This window comes from Ranitomeya imitator, chromosome 4 (assembly GCF_032444005.1).
Source record: "Ranitomeya imitator isolate aRanImi1 chromosome 4, aRanImi1.pri, whole genome shotgun sequence".
Classification (NCBI taxonomy): domain Eukaryota; kingdom Metazoa; phylum Chordata; class Amphibia; order Anura; family Dendrobatidae; genus Ranitomeya; species Ranitomeya imitator.
The window spans coordinates 661,197,458-661,214,990 of NC_091285.1; the positions used below are offsets into that span (position 1 = coordinate 661,197,458).

The 17,533-nt window shown below is 40.1% G+C and overlaps 6 non-coding genes across 6 annotated transcripts; all 6 read left to right on the plus strand.

Moving 5' to 3' along the window:
• The first annotated feature begins 2,351 nt into the window (after nt 1–2,351).
• On the plus strand, nt 2,352–2,424 carry TRNAK-UUU (transfer RNA lysine (anticodon UUU)). Its single transcript has one exon. It is a non-coding gene; the product is annotated as a tRNA-Lys (tRNA).
• Nucleotides 2,425–6,763: 4,339 nt separating this feature from the next.
• Nucleotides 6,764–6,836, plus strand: TRNAK-UUU (transfer RNA lysine (anticodon UUU)). Its single transcript has one exon. It is a non-coding gene; the product is annotated as a tRNA-Lys (tRNA).
• Nucleotides 6,837–9,787: 2,951 nt separating this feature from the next.
• Nucleotides 9,788–9,860, plus strand: TRNAK-UUU (transfer RNA lysine (anticodon UUU)). The gene has a single exon. It is a non-coding gene; the product is annotated as a tRNA-Lys (tRNA).
• Nucleotides 9,861–13,819: 3,959 nt separating this feature from the next.
• On the plus strand, nt 13,820–13,892 carry TRNAK-UUU (transfer RNA lysine (anticodon UUU)). Its single transcript has one exon. It is a non-coding gene; the product is annotated as a tRNA-Lys (tRNA).
• Nucleotides 13,893–15,822: 1,930 nt separating this feature from the next.
• On the plus strand, nt 15,823–15,895 carry TRNAK-UUU (transfer RNA lysine (anticodon UUU)). The gene has a single exon. It is a non-coding gene; the product is annotated as a tRNA-Lys (tRNA).
• A 935-nt stretch (nt 15,896–16,830) lies between these two features.
• Nucleotides 16,831–16,903, plus strand: TRNAK-UUU (transfer RNA lysine (anticodon UUU)). The gene has a single exon. It is a non-coding gene; the product is annotated as a tRNA-Lys (tRNA).
• The last annotated feature ends 630 nt before the right edge of the window (nt 16,904–17,533 follow it).

Consider the following 17,533-nt stretch of genomic DNA (forward strand, 5'->3'; position numbering starts at 1 on the left):
TGTGGTAATCAGTCATTATTTGGTGTTTTTATGTTGGGATGGTGTTCAGTCACTATTTGGTGATTTTATGTGGTAATTGTATGGCGGTGTTCAGTCATTATATGCTGTTATTATGTGGTGATGGTATGGCAGTATTCTGTCGCTATTTTAGGTTATTATGTTTGTGTTGCATGGCGATATTCAGTCAGTTTACAGTGTTATTATGTGGTGATTGTATGGCGGTATTCAGTCACTATTTGGTGTTATTATGTGGTGGTGGTTTGGCGATATTTTATCACATTTGTTGTTAGTATATGGTGACGGTTTGGCGGTATTCAGTCACGACTCGATACAGAGCCCGGATAGCTCAGTCGGTAGAGCATCAGACTTTTAATCTGAGGGTCCAGGGTTCAAGTCCCCGTTCGGGCGGATGCTTTTAATAAAGCGGAAAACAATAAACGCTATAATTTAAGGATGTGAGAAAACTACTGAAAAACAAATGATGGTGACTATTCAGAAAAATATCTTGGTTACCGTAGTTTCTTTGATTTCAGCTAGTTTATGACAGTATAGAGCCGTGACCATGTTCTGCTCGGTTGCTTTTTTGGCACCAGCAGCAAGTGATCACTGGTAATGTTATGTACCATGGCTATGGTATGATGGTACTCAGTCACTGTTTAGCACTATTACTTGGTTCTGTTATGGTGATATTCAGAAGATGCTTATTTTCATAACTGTAACTCCTGCCTATAAGCCACAAATCAATAGTAGACAGATCGCTAACAACAGCCATGTGATGTTTGGTCTCTGGGTAGTGGTAAAATCCTGATAAAAGATATGGCGGCGATCTCAACCTTTTGCGATCTTCAGGGGTAAAGATATCACATAAGTTGGGAATTTCATAAAATTCTGAACGGCTGAGGGCATCCCACAAGCAGACTCACGTGAGGTCATCACGAGAGTAAAGTGGGTGTAACTTAGTATGGCGGTATTCAGTCACTATTTTGTGTTATTATGTGGTCATGGTATTGTGGTAATCAGTCATTATTTGGTGTTTTTATGTTGGGATGGTGTTCAGTCACTATTTGGTGATTTTATGTGGTAATTGTATGGCGGTGTTCAGTCATTATATGCTGTTATTATGTGGTGATGGTATGGCAGTATTCTGTCGCTATTTTAGGTTATTATGTTTGTGTTGCATGGCGATATTCAGTCAGTTTACAGTGTTATTATGTGGTGATTGTATGGCGGTATTCAGTCATTATTTGGTGTTATTATGTGGTGGTGGTTTGGCGATATTTTATCACATTTGTTGTTAGTATATGGTGACGGTTTGGCGGTATTCAGTCACGACTCGATACAGATCCCGGATAGCTCAGTCGGTAGAGCATCAGACTTTTAATCTGAGGGTCCAGGGTTCAAGTCCCTGTTCGGGCGGATGCTTTTAATAAAGCGGAAAACAATAAACGCTATAATTTAAGGATGTGAGAAAACTACTGAAAAACAAATGATGGTGACTATTCAGAAAAATATCTTGGTTACCGTAGTTTCTTTGATTTCAGCTAGTTTATGACAGTATAGAGCCGTGACTATGTTCTGCTCGGTTGCTTTTTTGGCACCAGCAGCAAGTGATCACTGGTAATGTTATGTACCATGGCTATGGTATGATGGTACTCAGTCACTGTTTAGCACTATTACTTGGTTCTGTTATGGTGATATTCAGAAGATGCTTATTTTCATAACTGTAACTCCTGCCTATAAGCCACAAATCAATAGTAGACAGATCGCTAACAACAGCCATGTGATGTTTGGTCTCTGGGTAGTGGTAAAATCCTGATAAAAGATATGGCGGCGATCTCAACCTTTTGCGATCTTCAGGGGTAAAGATATCACATAAGTTGGGAATTTCATAAAATTCTGAACGGCTGAGGGCATCCCACAAGCAGACTCACGTGAGGTCATCACGAGAGTAAAGTGGGTGTAACTTAGTATGGCGGTATTCAGTCACTATTTTGTGTTATTATGTGGTCATGGTATTGTGGTAATCAGTCATTATTTGGTGTTTTTATGTTGGGATGGTGTTCAGTCACTATTTGGTGATTTTATGTGGTAATTGTATGGCGGTGTTCAGTCATTATATGCTGTTATTATGTGGTGATGGTATGGCAGTATTCTGTCGCTATTTTAGGTTATTATGTTTGTGTTGCATGGCGATATTCAGTCAGTTTACAGTGTTATTATGTGGTGATTGTATGGCGGTATTCAGTCACTATTTGGTGTTATTATGTGGTGGTGGTTTGGCGATATTTTATCACATTTGTTGTTAGTATATGGTGACGGTTTGGCGGTATTCAGTCACGACTCGATACAGAGCCCGGATAGCTCAGTCGGTAGAGCATCAGACTTTTAATCTGAGGGTCCAGGGTTCAAGTCCCTGTTCGGGCGGATGCTTTTAATAAAGCGGAAAACAATAAACGCTATAATTTAAGGATGTGAGAAAACTACTGAAAAACAAATGATGGTGACTATTCAGAAAAATGTCTTGGTTACCGTAGTTTCTTTGATTTCAGCTAGTTTATGACAGTATAGAGCCGTGACCATGTTCTGCTCGGTTGCATTTTTGGCACCAGCAGCAAGTGATCACTGGTAATGTTATGTACCATGGCTATGGTATGATGGTACTCAGTCACTGTTTAGCACTATTACTTGGTTCTGTTATGGTGATATTCAGAAGATGCTTATTTTCATAACTGTAACTCCTGCCTATAAGCCACAAATCAATAGTAGACAGATCGCTAACAACAGCCATGTGATGTTTGGTCTCTGGGTAGTGGTAAAATCCTGATAAAAGATATGGCGGCGATCTCAACCTTTTGCGATCTTCAGGGGTAAAGATATCACATAAGTTGGGAATTTCATAAAATTCTGAACGGCTGAGGGCATCCCACAAGCAGACTCACGTGAGGTCATCACGAGAGTAAAGTGGGTGTAACTTAGTATGGCGGTATTCAGTCACTATTTTGTGTTATTATGTGGTCATGGTATTGTGGTAATCAGTCATTATTTGGTGTTTTTATGTTGGGATGGTGTTCAGTCACTATTTGGTGATTTTATGTGGTAATTGTATGGCGGTGTTCAGTCATTATATGCTGTTATTATGTGGTGATGGTATGGCAGTATTCTGTCGCTATTTTAGGTTATTATGTTTGTGTTGCATGGCGATATTCAGTCAGTTTACAGTGTTATTATGTGGTGATTGTATGGCGGTATTCAGTCATTATTTGGTGTTATTATGTGGTGGTGGTTTGGCGATATTTTATCACATTTGTTGTTAGTATATGGTGACGGTTTACATAGTAACATAGTAACATAGTTAGTAAGGCCGAAAAAAGACATTTGTCCATCCAGTTCAGCCTATATTCCATCATAATAAATACCCAGATCTACGTCCTTCTACAGAACCTAATAATTGTATGATACAATATTGTTCTGCTCCAGGAAGACATCCAGGCCTCTCTTGAACCCCTCGACTGAGTTCGCCATCACCACCTCCTCAGGCAAGCAATTCCAGATTCTCACTGCCCTAACAGTAAAGAATCCTCTTCTATGTTGGTGGAAAAACCTTCTCTCCTCCAGACGCAAAGAATGCCCCCTTGTGCCCGTCACCTTCCTTGGTATAAACAGATCCTCAGCGAGATATTTGTATTGTCCCCTTATATACTTATACATGGTTATTAGATCGCCCCTTAGTCGTCTTTTTTCTAGACTAAATAATCCTAATTTCGCTAATCTATCTGGGTATTGTAGTTCTCCCATCCCCTTTATTAATTTTGTTGCCCTCCTTTGTACTCTCTCTAGTTCCATTATATCCTTCCTGAGCACCGGTGCCCAAAACTGGACACAGTACTCCATGTGCGGTCTAACTAGGGATTTGTACAGAGGCAGTATAATGCTCTCATCATGTGTATCCAGACCTCTTTTAATGCACCCCATGATCCTGTTTGCCTTGGCAGCTGCTGCCTGGCACTGGCTGCTCCAGGTAAGTTTATCATTAACTAGGATCCCCAAGTCCTTCTCCCTGTCAGATTTACCCAGTGGTTTCCCATTCAGTGTGTAATGGTGATATTGATTCCCTCTTCCCATGTGTATAACCTTACATTTATCATTGTTAAACCTCATCTGCCACCTTTCAGCCCAAGTTTCCAACTTATCCAGATCCATCTGTAGCAGAATACTATCTTCTCTTGTATTAACTGCTTTACATAGTTTTGCATCATCTGCAAATATCGATATTTTACTGTGTAAACCTTCTACCAGATCATTAATGAATATGTTGAAGAGAACAGGTCCCAATACTGACCCCTGCGGTACCCCACTGGTCACAGCGACCCAGTTAGAGACTATACCATTTATAACCACCCTCTGCTTTCTATCACTAAGCCAGTTACTAACCCATTTACACACATTTTCCCCCAGACCAAGCATTCTCATTTTGTGTACCAACCTCTTGTGCGGCACGGTATCAAACGCTTTGGAAAAATCGAGATATACCACGTCCAATGACTCACCGTGGTCCAGTCTATAGCTTACCTCTTCATAAAAACTGATTAGATTGGTTTGACAGGAGCGATTTCTCATAAACCCATGCTGATATGGAGTTAAACAGTTATTCTCATTGAGATAATCCAGAATAACATCCCTCAGAAACCCTTCAAATATTTTACCAACAATAGAGGTTAGACTTACTGGCCTATAATTTCCAGGTTCACTTTTAGAGCCCTTTTTGAATATTGGCACCACATTTGCTATGCGCCAGTCCTGCGGAACAGACCCTGTCGCTATAGAGTCACTAAAAATAAGAAATAATGGTTTATCTATTACATTACTTAGTTCTCTTAGTACTCGTGGGTGTATGCCATCCGGACCCGGAGATTTATCTATTTTAATCTTATTTAGCCGGTTTCGCACCTCTTCTTGGGTTAGATTGGTGACCCTTAATATAGGGTTTTCATTGTTTCTTGGGATTTCACCTAGCATTTCATTTTCCACCGTGAATACCGTGGAGAAGAAGGTGTTTAATATGTTAGCTTTTTCCTCGTCATCTACAACCATTCTTTCCTCACTATTTTTTAAGGGGCCTACATTTTCAGTTTTTATTCTTTTACTATTGATATAGTTGAAGAACAGTTTGGGATTAGTTTTACTCTCCTTAGCAATGTGCTTCTCTGTTTCCTTTTTGGCAGCTTTAATTAGTTTTTTAGATAAAGTATTTTTCTCCCTATAGTTTTTTAGAGCTTCAATGGTGCCATCCTGCTTTAGTAGTGCAAATGCTTTCTTTTTACTGTTAATTGCCTGTCTTACTTCTTTGTTTAGCCACATTGGGTTTTTCCTATTTCTAGTCCTTTTATTCCCACAAGGTATAAACCGCTTACACTGCCTATTTAGGATGTTCTTAAACATTTCCCATTTATTATCTGTATTCTCATTTCTGAGGATATTGTCCCAGTCTACCAGATTAAGGGCATCTCTAAGCTGTTCAAACTTTGCCTTCCTAAAGTTCAATGTTTTTGTGACTCCCTGACAAGTCCCCCTAGTGAAAGACAGGTGAAACTGCACAATATTGTGGTCGCTATTTCCTAGATGCCCGACCACCTGCAGATTTGTTATTCTGTCAGGTCTATTAGATAGTATTAGGTCTAAAAGTGCTGCTCCTCTGGTTGGATTCTGCACCAATTGTGAAAGATAATTTTTCTTGGTTATTAGCAGAAACCTGTTGCCTTTATGGGTTTCACAGGTTTCTGTTTCCCAGTTAATATCCGGGTAGTTAAAGTCCCCCATAACCAGGACCTCATTATGGGTTGCAGCTTCATCTATCTGCTTTAGAAGTAGACTTTCCATGCTTTCTGTTATATTTGGGGGTTTGTAACAGACCCCAATGAGAATTTTGTTACCATTTTTCCCTCCATGAATTTCAACCCATATGGACTCGACATCCTCATTCCCTTCGCTAATATCCTCCCTTAAAGTGGACTTTAGACAAGACTTTACATAGAGACAAACCCCTCCTCCTCTCCGATTTTTACGATCCTTTCTAAACAGACTGTAACCCTGTAAGTTAACTGCCCAGTCATAGCTTTCATCTAACCATGTCTCGGTTATTCCCACTATGTCAAAGTTACCTGTAGATATTTCTGCTTCTAGTTCTTCCATCTTGTTTGTCAGGCTTCTGGCGTTTGCGAGCATGCAGTTTAGAGGATTTTGTTTTGTTCCAATCTCCTCACTGTGGATTGTTTTAGAAATGTTCTTACCTCCCTTCTGAGTATGTTTTCCTGGGTCGTCTTTGTTCGAGTCTAATGTTTTTCTTCCCGTCCCCTCTTCTTCTAGTTTAACGCCCTCCTGATGAGTGTAGCGAGTCTTCTGGCGAATGTGTGTTTCCCAGGTTTGTTGAGGTGTAGTCCGTCTCTGGCGAGGAGTCCATCATACCAGTAATTCACACCGTGGTCCAGGAATCCAAATCCTTGTTGTCTGCACCATCGTCTTAGCCAGTTGTTTGCATCAAGGATCCTGTTCCATCTCCTGGTGCCATGCCCGTCTACTGGAAGGATAGAAGAAAAAACTACCTGTGCATCCAGTTCCTTTACTTTCTTCCCCAACTCTTCAAAGTCCTTGCAGATTGTCGGTAGGTCCTTCCTTGCCGTGTCATTGGTGCCAACATGTATCAGAAGAAATGGGTAGACGTCCTTGGAGCTGTCCTTGGCGGTATTCAGTCACGACTCGATACAGAGCCCGGATAGCTCAGTCGGTAGAGCATCAGACTTTTAATCTGAGGGTCCAGGGTTCAAGTCCCTGTTCGGGCGGATGCTTTTAATAAAGCGGAAAACAATAAACGCTATAATTTAAGGATGTGAGAAAACTACTGAAAAACAAATGATGGTGACTATTCAGAAAAATATCTTGGTTACCGTAGTTTCTTTGATTTCAGCTAGTTTATGACAGTATAGAGCCGTGACTATGTTCTGCTCGGTTGCTTTTTTGGCACCAGCAGCAAGTGATCACTGGTAATGTTATGTACCATGGCTATGGTATGATGGTACTCAGTCACTGTTTAGCACTATTACTTGGTTCTGTTATGGTGATATTCAGAAGATGCTTATTTTCATAACTGTAACTCCTGCCTATAAGCCACAAATCAATAGTAGACAGATCGCTAACAACAGCCATGTGATGTTTGGTCTCTGGGTAGTGGTAAAATCCTGATAAAAGATATGGCGGCGATCTCAACCTTTTGCGATCTTCAGGGGTAAAGATATCACATAAGTTGGGAATTTCATAAAATTCTGAACGGCTGAGGGCATCCCACAAGCAGACTCACGTGAGGTCATCACGAGAGTAAAGTGGGTGTAACTTAGTATGGCGGTATTCAGTCACTATTTTGTGTTATTATGTGGTCATGGTATTGTGGTAATCAGTCATTATTTGGTGTTTTTATGTTGGGATGGTGTTCAGTCACTATTTGGTGATTTTATGTGGTAATTGTATGGCGGTGTTCAGTCATTATATGCTGTTATTATGTGGTGATGGTATGGCAGTATTCTGTCGCTATTTTAGGTTATTATGTTTGTGTTGCATGGCGATATTCAGTCAGTTTACAGTGTTATTATGTGGTGATTGTATGGCGGTATTCAGTCACTATTTGGTGTTATTATGTGGTGGTGGTTTGGCGATATTTTATCACATTTGTTGTTAGTATATGGTGACGGTTTGGCGGTATTCAGTCACGACTCGATACAGAGCCCGGATAGCTCAGTCGGTAGAGCATCAGACTTTTAATCTGAGGGTCCAGGGTTCAAGTCCCCGTTCGGGCGGATGCTTTTAATAAAGCGGAAAACAATAAACGCTATAATTTAAGGATGTGAGAAAACTACTGAAAAACAAATGATGGTGACTATTCAGAAAAATATCTTGGTTACCGTAGTTTCTTTGATTTCAGCTAGTTTATGACAGTATAGAGCCGTGACCATGTTCTGCTCGGTTGCTTTTTTGGCACCAGCAGCAAGTGATCACTGGTAATGTTATGTACCATGGCTATGGTATGATGGTACTCAGTCACTGTTTAGCACTATTACTTGGTTCTGTTATGGTGATATTCAGAAGATGCTTATTTTCATAACTGTAACTCCTGCCTATAAGCCACAAATCAATAGTAGACAGATCGCTAACAACAGCCATGTGATGTTTGGTCTCTGGGTAGTGGTAAAATCCTGATAAAAGATATGGCGGCGATCTCAACCTTTTGCGATCTTCAGGGGTAAAGATATCACATAAGTTGGGAATTTCATAAAATTCTGAACGGCTGAGGGCATCCCACAAGCAGACTCACGTGAGGTCATCACGAGAGTAAAGTGGGTGTAACTTAGTATGGCGGTATTCAGTCACTATTTTGTGTTATTATGTGGTCATGGTATTGTGGTAATCAGTCATTATTTGGTGTTTTTATGTTGGGATGGTGTTCAGTCACTATTTGGTGATTTTATGTGGTAATTGTATGGCGGTGTTCAGTCATTATATGCTGTTATTATGTGGTGATGGTATGGCAGTATTCTGTCGCTATTTTAGGTTATTATGTTTGTGTTGCATGGCGATATTCAGTCAGTTTACAGTGTTATTATGTGGTGATTGTATGGCGGTATTCAGTCATTATTTGGTGTTATTATGTGGTGGTGGTTTGGCGATATTTTATCACATTTGTTGTTAGTATATGGTGACGGTTTGGCGGTATTCAGTCACGACTCGATACAGATCCCGGATAGCTCAGTCGGTAGAGCATCAGACTTTTAATCTGAGGGTCCAGGGTTCAAGTCCCTGTTCGGGCGGATGCTTTTAATAAAGCGGAAAACAATAAACGCTATAATTTAAGGATGTGAGAAAACTACTGAAAAACAAATGATGGTGACTATTCAGAAAAATATCTTGGTTACCGTAGTTTCTTTGATTTCAGCTAGTTTATGACAGTATAGAGCCGTGACCATGTTCTGCTCGGTTGCTTTTTTGGCACCAGCAGCAAGTGATCACTGGTAATGTTATGTACCATGGCTATGGTATGATGGTACTCAGTCACTGTTTAGCACTATTACTTGGTTCTGTTATGGTGATATTCAGAAGATGCTTATTTTCATAACTGTAACTCCTGCCTATAAGCCACAAATCAATAGTAGACAGATCGCTAACAACAGCCATGTGATGTTTGGTCTCTGGGTAGTGGTAAAATCCTGATAAAAGATATGGCGGCGATCTCAACCTTTTGCGATCTTCAGGGGTAAAGATATCACATAAGTTGGGAATTTCATAAAATTCTGAACGGCTGAGGGCATCCCACAAGCAGACTCACGTGAGGTCATCACGAGAGTAAAGTGGGTGTAACTTAGTATGGCGGTATTCAGTCACTATTTTGTGTTATTATGTGGTCATGGTATTGTGGTAATCAGTCATTATTTGGTGTTTTTATGTTGGGATGGTGTTCAGTCACTATTTGGTGATTTTATGTGGTAATTGTATGGCGGTGTTCAGTCATTATATGCTGTTATTATGTGGTGATGGTATGGCAGTATTCTGTCGCTATTTTAGGTTATTATGTTTGTGTTGCATGGCGATATTCAGTCAGTTTACAGTGTTATTATGTGGTGATTGTATGGCGGTATTCAGTCATTATTTGGTGTTATTATGTGGTGGTGGTTTGGCGATATTTTATCACATTTGTTGTTAGTATATGGTGACGGTTTGGCGGTATTCAGTCACGACTCGATACAGAGCCCGGATAGCTCAGTCGGTAGAGCATCAGACTTTTAATCTGAGGGTCCAGGGTTCAAGTCCCTGTTCGGGCGGATGCTTTTAATAAAGCGGAAAACAATAAACGCTATAATTTAAGGATGTGAGAAAACTACTGAAAAACAAATGATGGTGACTATTCAGAAAAATATCTTGGTTACCGTAGTTTCTTTGATTTCAGCTAGTTTATGACAGTATAGAGCCGTGACTATGTTCTGCTCGGTTGCTTTTTTGGCACCAGCAGCAAGTGATCACTGGTAATGTTATGTACCATGGCTATGGTATGATGGTACTCAGTCACTGTTTAGCACTATTACTTGGTTCTGTTATGGTGATATTCAGAAGATGCTTATTTTCATAACTGTAACTCCTGCCTATAAGCCACAAATCAATAGTAGACAGATCGCTAACAACAGCCATGTGATGTTTGGTCTCTGGGTAGTGGTAAAATCCTGATAAAAGATATGGCGGCGATCTCAACCTTTTGCGATCTTCAGGGGTAAAGATATCACATAAGTTGGGAATTTCATAAAATTCTGAACGGCTGAGGGCATCCCACAAGCAGACTCACGTGAGGTCATCACGAGAGTAAAGTGGGTGTAACTTAGTATGGCGGTATTCAGTCACTATTTTGTGTTATTATGTGGTCATGGTATTGTGGTAATCAGTCATTATTTGGTGTTTTTATGTTGGGATGGTGTTCAGTCACTATTTGGTGATTTTATGTGGTAATTGTATGGCGGTGTTCAGTCATTATATGCTGTTATTATGTGGTGATGGTATGGCAGTATTCTGTCGCTATTTTAGGTTATTATGTTTGTGTTGCATGGCGATATTCAGTCAGTTTACAGTGTTATTATGTGGTGATTGTATGGCGGTATTCAGTCACTATTTGGTGTTATTATGTGGTGGTGGTTTGGCGATATTTTATCACATTTGTTGTTAGTATATGGTGACGGTTTGGCGGTATTCAGTCACGACTCGATACAGAGCCCGGATAGCTCAGTCGGTAGAGCATCAGACTTTTAATCTGAGGGTCCAGGGTTCAAGTCCCCGTTCGGGCGGATGCTTTTAATAAAGCGGAAAACAATAAACGCTATAATTTAAGGATGTGAGAAAACTACTGAAAAACAAATGATGGTGACTATTCAGAAAAATATCTTGGTTACCGTAGTTTCTTTGATTTCAGCTAGTTTATGACAGTATAGAGCCGTGACCATGTTCTGCTCGGTTGCTTTTTTGGCACCAGCAGCAAGTGATCACTGGTAATGTTATGTACCATGGCTATGGTATGATGGTACTCAGTCACTGTTTAGCACTATTACTTGGTTCTGTTATGGTGATATTCAGAAGATGCTTATTTTCATAACTGTAACTCCTGCCTATAAGCCACAAATCAATAGTAGACAGATCGCTAACAACAGCCATGTGATGTTTGGTCTCTGGGTAGTGGTAAAATCCTGATAAAAGATATGGCGGCGATCTCAACCTTTTGCGATCTTCAGGGGTAAAGATATCACATAAGTTGGGAATTTCATAAAATTCTGAACGGCTGAGGGCATCCCACAAGCAGACTCACGTGAGGTCATCACGAGAGTAAAGTGGGTGTAACTTAGTATGGCGGTATTCAGTCACTATTTTGTGTTATTATGTGGTCATGGTATTGTGGTAATCAGTCATTATTTGGTGTTTTTATGTTGGGATGGTGTTCAGTCACTATTTGGTGATTTTATGTGGTAATTGTATGGCGGTGTTCAGTCATTATATGCTGTTATTATGTGGTGATGGTATGGCAGTATTCTGTCGCTATTTTAGGTTATTATGTTTGTGTTGCATGGCGATATTCAGTCAGTTTACAGTGTTATTATGTGGTGATTGTATGGCGGTATTCAGTCATTATTTGGTGTTATTATGTGGTGGTGGTTTGGCGATATTTTATCACATTTGTTGTTAGTATATGGTGACGGTTTGGCGGTATTCAGTCACGACTCGATACAGATCTCGGATAGCTCAGTCGGTAGAGCATCAGACTTTTAATCTGAGGGTCCAGGGTTCAAGTCCCTGTTCGGGCGGATGCTTTTAATAAAGCGGAAAACAATAAACGCTATAATTTAAGGATGTGAGAAAACTACTGAAAAACAAATGATGGTGACTATTCAGAAAAATATCTTGGTTACCGTAGTTTCTTTGATTTCAGCTAGTTTACGACAGTATAGAGCCGTGACTATGTTCTGCTCGGTTGCTTTTTTGGCACCAGCAGCAAGTGATCACTGGTAATGTTATGTACCATGGCTATGGTATGATGGTACTCAGTCACTGTTTAGCACTATTACTTGGTTCTGTTATGGTGATATTCAGAAGATGCTTATTTTCATAACTGTAACTCCTGCCTATAAGCCACAAATCAATAGTAGACAGATCGCTAACAACAGCCATGTGATGTTTGGTCTCTGGGTAGTGGTAAAATCCTGATAAAAGATATGGCGGCGATCTCAACCTTTTGCGATCTTCAGGGGTAAAGATATCACATAAGTTGGGAATTTCATAAAATTCTGAACGGCTGAGGGCATCCCACAAGCAGACTCACGTGAGGTCATCACGAGAGTAAAGTGGGTGTAACTTAGTATGGCGGTATTCAGTCACTATTTTGTGTTATTATGTGGTCATGGTATTGTGGTAATCAGTCATTATTTGGTGTTTTTATGTTGGGATGGTGTTCAGTCACTATTTGGTGATTTTATGTGGTAATTGTATGGCGGTGTTCAGTCATTATATGCTGTTATTATGTGGTGATGGTATGGCAGTATTCTGTCGCTATTTTAGGTTATTATGTTTGTGTTGCATGGCGATATTCAGTCAGTTTACAGTGTTATTATGTGGTGATTGTATGGCGGTATTCAGTCACTATTTGGTGTTATTATGTGGTGGTGGTTTGGCGATATTTTATCACATTTGTTGTTAGTATATGGTGACGGTTTGGCGGTATTCAGTCACGACTCGATACAGAGCCCGGATAGCTCAGTCGGTAGAGCATCAGACTTTTAATCTGAGGGTCCAGGGTTCAAGTCCCCGTTCGGGCGGATGCTTTTAATAAAGCGGAAAACAATAAACGCTATAATTTAAGGATGTGAGAAAACTACTGAAAAACAAATGATGGTGACTATTCAGAAAAATGTCTTGGTTACCGTAGTTTCTTTGATTTCAGCTAGTTTATGACAGTATAGAGCCGTGACCATGTTCTGCTCGGTTGCTTTTTTGGCACCAGCAGCAAGTGATCACTGGTAATGTTATGTACCATGGCTATGGTATGATGGTACTCAGTCACTGTTTAGCACTATTACTTGGTTCTGTTATGGTGATATTCAGAAGATGCTTATTTTCATAACTGTAACTCCTGCCTATAAGCCACAAATCAATAGTAGACAGATCGCTAACAACAGCCATGTGATGTTTGGTCTCTGGGTAGTGGTAAAATCCTGATAAAAGATATGGCGGCGATCTCAACCTTTTGCGATCTTCAGGGGTAAAGATATCACATAAGTTGGGAATTTCATAAAATTCTGAACGGCTGAGGGCATCCCACAAGCAGACTCACGTGAGGTCATCACGAGAGTAAAGTGGGTGTAACTTAGTATGGCGGTATTCAGTCACTATTTTGTGTTATTATGTGGTCATGGTATTGTGGTAATCAGTCATTATTTGGTGTTTTTATGTTGGGATGGTGTTCAGTCACTATTTGGTGATTTTATGTGGTAATTGTATGGCGGTGTTCAGTCATTATATGCTGTTATTATGTGGTGATGGTATGGCAGTATTCTGTCGCTATTTTAGGTTATTATGTTTGTGTTGCATGGCGATATTCAGTCAGTTTACAGTGTTATTATGTGGTGATTGTATGGCGGTATTCAGTCACTATTTGGTGTTATTATGTGGTGGTGGTTTGGCGATATTTTATCACATTTGTTGTTAGTATATGGTGACGGTTTGGCGGTATTCAGTCACGACTCGATACAGAGCCCGGATAGCTCAGTCGGTAGAGCATCAGACTTTTAATCTGAGGGTCCAGGGTTCAAGTCCCTGTTCGGGCGGATGCTTTTAATAAAGCGGAAAACAATAAACGCTATAATTTAAGGATGTGAGAAAACTACTGAAAAACAAATGATGGTGACTATTCAGAAAAATATCTTGGTTACCGTAGTTTCTTTGATTTCAGCTAGTTTATGACAGTATAGAGCCGTGACCATGTTCTGCTCGGTTGCTTTTTTGGCACCAGCAGCAAGTGATCACTGGTAATGTTATGTACCATGGCTATGGTATGATGGTACTCAGTCACTGTTTAGCACTATTACTTGGTTCTGTTATGGTGATATTCAGAAGATGCTTATTTTCATAACTGTAACTCCTGCCTATAAGCCACAAATCAATAGTAGACAGATCGCTAACAACAGCCATGTGATGTTTGGTCTCTGGGTAGTGGTAAAATCCTGATAAAAGATATGGCGGCGATCTCAACCTTTTGCGATCTTCAGGGGTAAAGATATCACATAAGTTGGGAATTTCATAAAATTCTGAACGGCTGAGGGCATCCCACAAGCAGACTCACGTGAGGTCATCACGAGAGTAAAGTGGGTGTAACTTAGTATGGCGGTATTCAGTCACTATTTTGTGTTATTATGTGGTCATGGTATTGTGGTAATCAGTCATTATTTGGTGTTTTTATGTTGGGATGGTGTTCAGTCACTATTTGGTGATTTTATGTGGTAATTGTATGGCGGTGTTCAGTCATTATATGCTGTTATTATGTGGTGATGGTATGGCAGTATTCTGTCGCTATTTTAGGTTATTATGTTTGTGTTGCATGGCGATATTCAGTCAGTTTACAGTGTTATTATGTGGTGATTGTATGGCGGTATTCAGTCACTATTTGGTGTTATTATGTGGTGGTGGTTTGGCGATATTTTATCACATTTGTTGTTAGTATATGGTGACGGTTTGGCGGTATTCAGTCACGACTCGATAGCTCAGTCGGTAGAGCATCAGACTTTTAATCTGAGGGTCCAGGGTTCAAGTCCCTGTTCGGGCGGATGCTTTTAATAAAGCGGAAAACAATAAACGCTATAATTTAAGGATGTGAGAAAACTACTGAAAAACAAATGATGGTGACTATTCAGAAAAATATCTTGGTTACCGTAGTTTCTTTGATTTCAGCTAGTTTATGACAGTATAGAGCCGTGACCATGTTCTGCTCGGTTGCTTTTTTGGCACCAGCAGCAAGTGATCACTGGTAATGTTATGTACCATGGCTATGGTATGATGGTACTCAGTCACTGTTTAGCACTATTACTTGGTTCTGTTATGGTGATATTCAGAAGATGCTTATTTTCATAACTGTAACTCCTGCCTATAAGCCACAAATCAATAGTAGACAGATCGCTAACAACAGCCATGTGATGTTTGGTCTCTGGGTAGTGGTAAAATCCTGATAAAAGATATGGCGGCGATCTCAACCTTTTGCGATCTTCAGGGGTAAAGATATCACATAAGTTGGGAATTTCATAAAATTCTGAACGGCTGAGGGCATCCCACAAGCAGACTCACGTGAGGTCATCACGAGAGTAAAGTGGGTGTAACTTAGTATGGCGGTATTCAGTCACTATTTTGTGTTATTATGTGGTCATGGTATTGTGGTAATCAGTCATTATTTGGTGTTTTTATGTTGGGATGGTGTTCAGTCACTATTTGGTGATTTTATGTGGTAATTGTATGGCGGTGTTCAGTCATTATATGCTGTTATTATGTGGTGATGGTATGGCAGTATTCTGTCGCTATTTTAGGTTATTATGTTTGTGTTGCATGGCGATATTCAGTCAGTTTACAGTGTTATTATGTGGTGATTGTATGGCGGTATTCAGTCACTATTTGGTGTTATTATGTGGTGGTGGTTTGGCGATATTTTATCACATTTGTTGTTAGTATATGGTGACGGTTTGGCGGTATTCAGTCACGACTCGATACAGAGCCCGGATAGCTCAGTCGGTAGAGCATCAGACTTTTAATCTGAGGGTCCAGGGTTCAAGTCCCTGTTCGGGCGGATGCTTTTAATAAAGCGGAAAACAATAAACGCTATAATTTAAGGATGTGAGAAAACTACTGAAAAACAAATGATGGTGACTATTCAGAAAAATATCTTGGTTACCGTAGTTTCTTTGATTTCAGCTAGTTGATGACAGTATAGAGCCGTGACCATGTTCTGCTCGGTTGCTTTTTTGGCACCAGCAGCAAGTGATCACTGGTAATGTTATGTACCATGGCTATGGTATGATGGTACTCAGTCACTGTTTAGCACTATTACTTGGTTCTGTTATGGTGATATTCAGAAGATGCTTATTTTCATAACTGTAACTCCTGCCTATAAGCCACAAATCAATAGTAGACAGATCGCTAACAACAGCCATGTGATGTTTGGTCTCTGGGTAGTGGTAAAATCCTGATAAAAGATATGGCAGCGATCTCAACCTTTTGCGATCTTCAGGGGTAAAGATATCACATAAGTTGGGAATTTCATAAAATTCTGAACGGCTGAGGGCATCCCACAAGCAGACTCACGTGAGGTCATCACGAGAGTAAAGTGGGTGTAACTTAGTATGGCGGTATTCAGTCACTATTTTGTGTTATTATGTGGTCATGGTATTGTGGTAATCAGTCATTATTTGGTGTTTTTATGTTGGGATGGTGTTCAGTCACTATTTGGTGATTTTATGTGGTAATTGTATGGCGGTGTTCAGTCATTATATGCTGTTATTATGTGGTGATGGTATGGCAGTATTCTGTCGCTATTTTAGGTTATTATGTTTGTGTTGCATGGCGATATTCAGTCAGTTTACAGTGTTATTATGTGGTGATTGTATGGCGGTATTCAGTCACTATTTGGTGTTATTATGTGGTGGTGGTTTGGCGATATTTTATCACATTTGTTGTTAGTATATGGTGACGGTTTGGCGGTATTCAGTCACGACTCGATACAGAGCCCGGATAGCTCAGTCGGTAGAGCATCAGACTTTTAATCTGAGGGTCCAGGGTTCAAGTCCCTGTTCGGGCGGATGCTTTTAATAAAGCGGAAAACAATAAACGCTATAATTTAAGGATGTGAGAAAACTACTGAAAAACAAATGATGGTGACTATTCAGAAAAATATCTTGGTTACCGTAGTTTCTTTGATTTCAGCTAGTTTATGACAGTATAGAGCCGTGACCATGTTCTGCTCGGTTGCTTTTTTGGCACCAGCAGCAAGTGATCACTGGTAATGTTATGTACCATGGCTATGGTATGATGGTACTCAGTCACTGTTTAGCACTATTACTTGGTTCTGTTATGGTGATATTCAGAAGATGCTTATTTTCATAACTGTAACTCCTGCCTATAAGCCACAAATCAATAGTAGACAGATCGCTAACAACAGCCATGTGATGTTTGGTCTCTGGGTAGTGGTAAAATCCTGATAAAAGATATGGCGGCGATCTGAACCTTTTGCGATCTTCAGGGGTAAAGATATCACATAAGTTGGGAATTTCATAAAATTCTGAACGGCTGAGGGCATCCCACAAGCAGACTCACGTGAGGTCATCACGAGAGTAAAGTGGGTGTAACTTAGTATGGCGGTATTCAGTCACTATTTTGTGTTATTATGTGGTCATGGTATTGTGGTAATCAGTCATTATTTGGTGTTTTT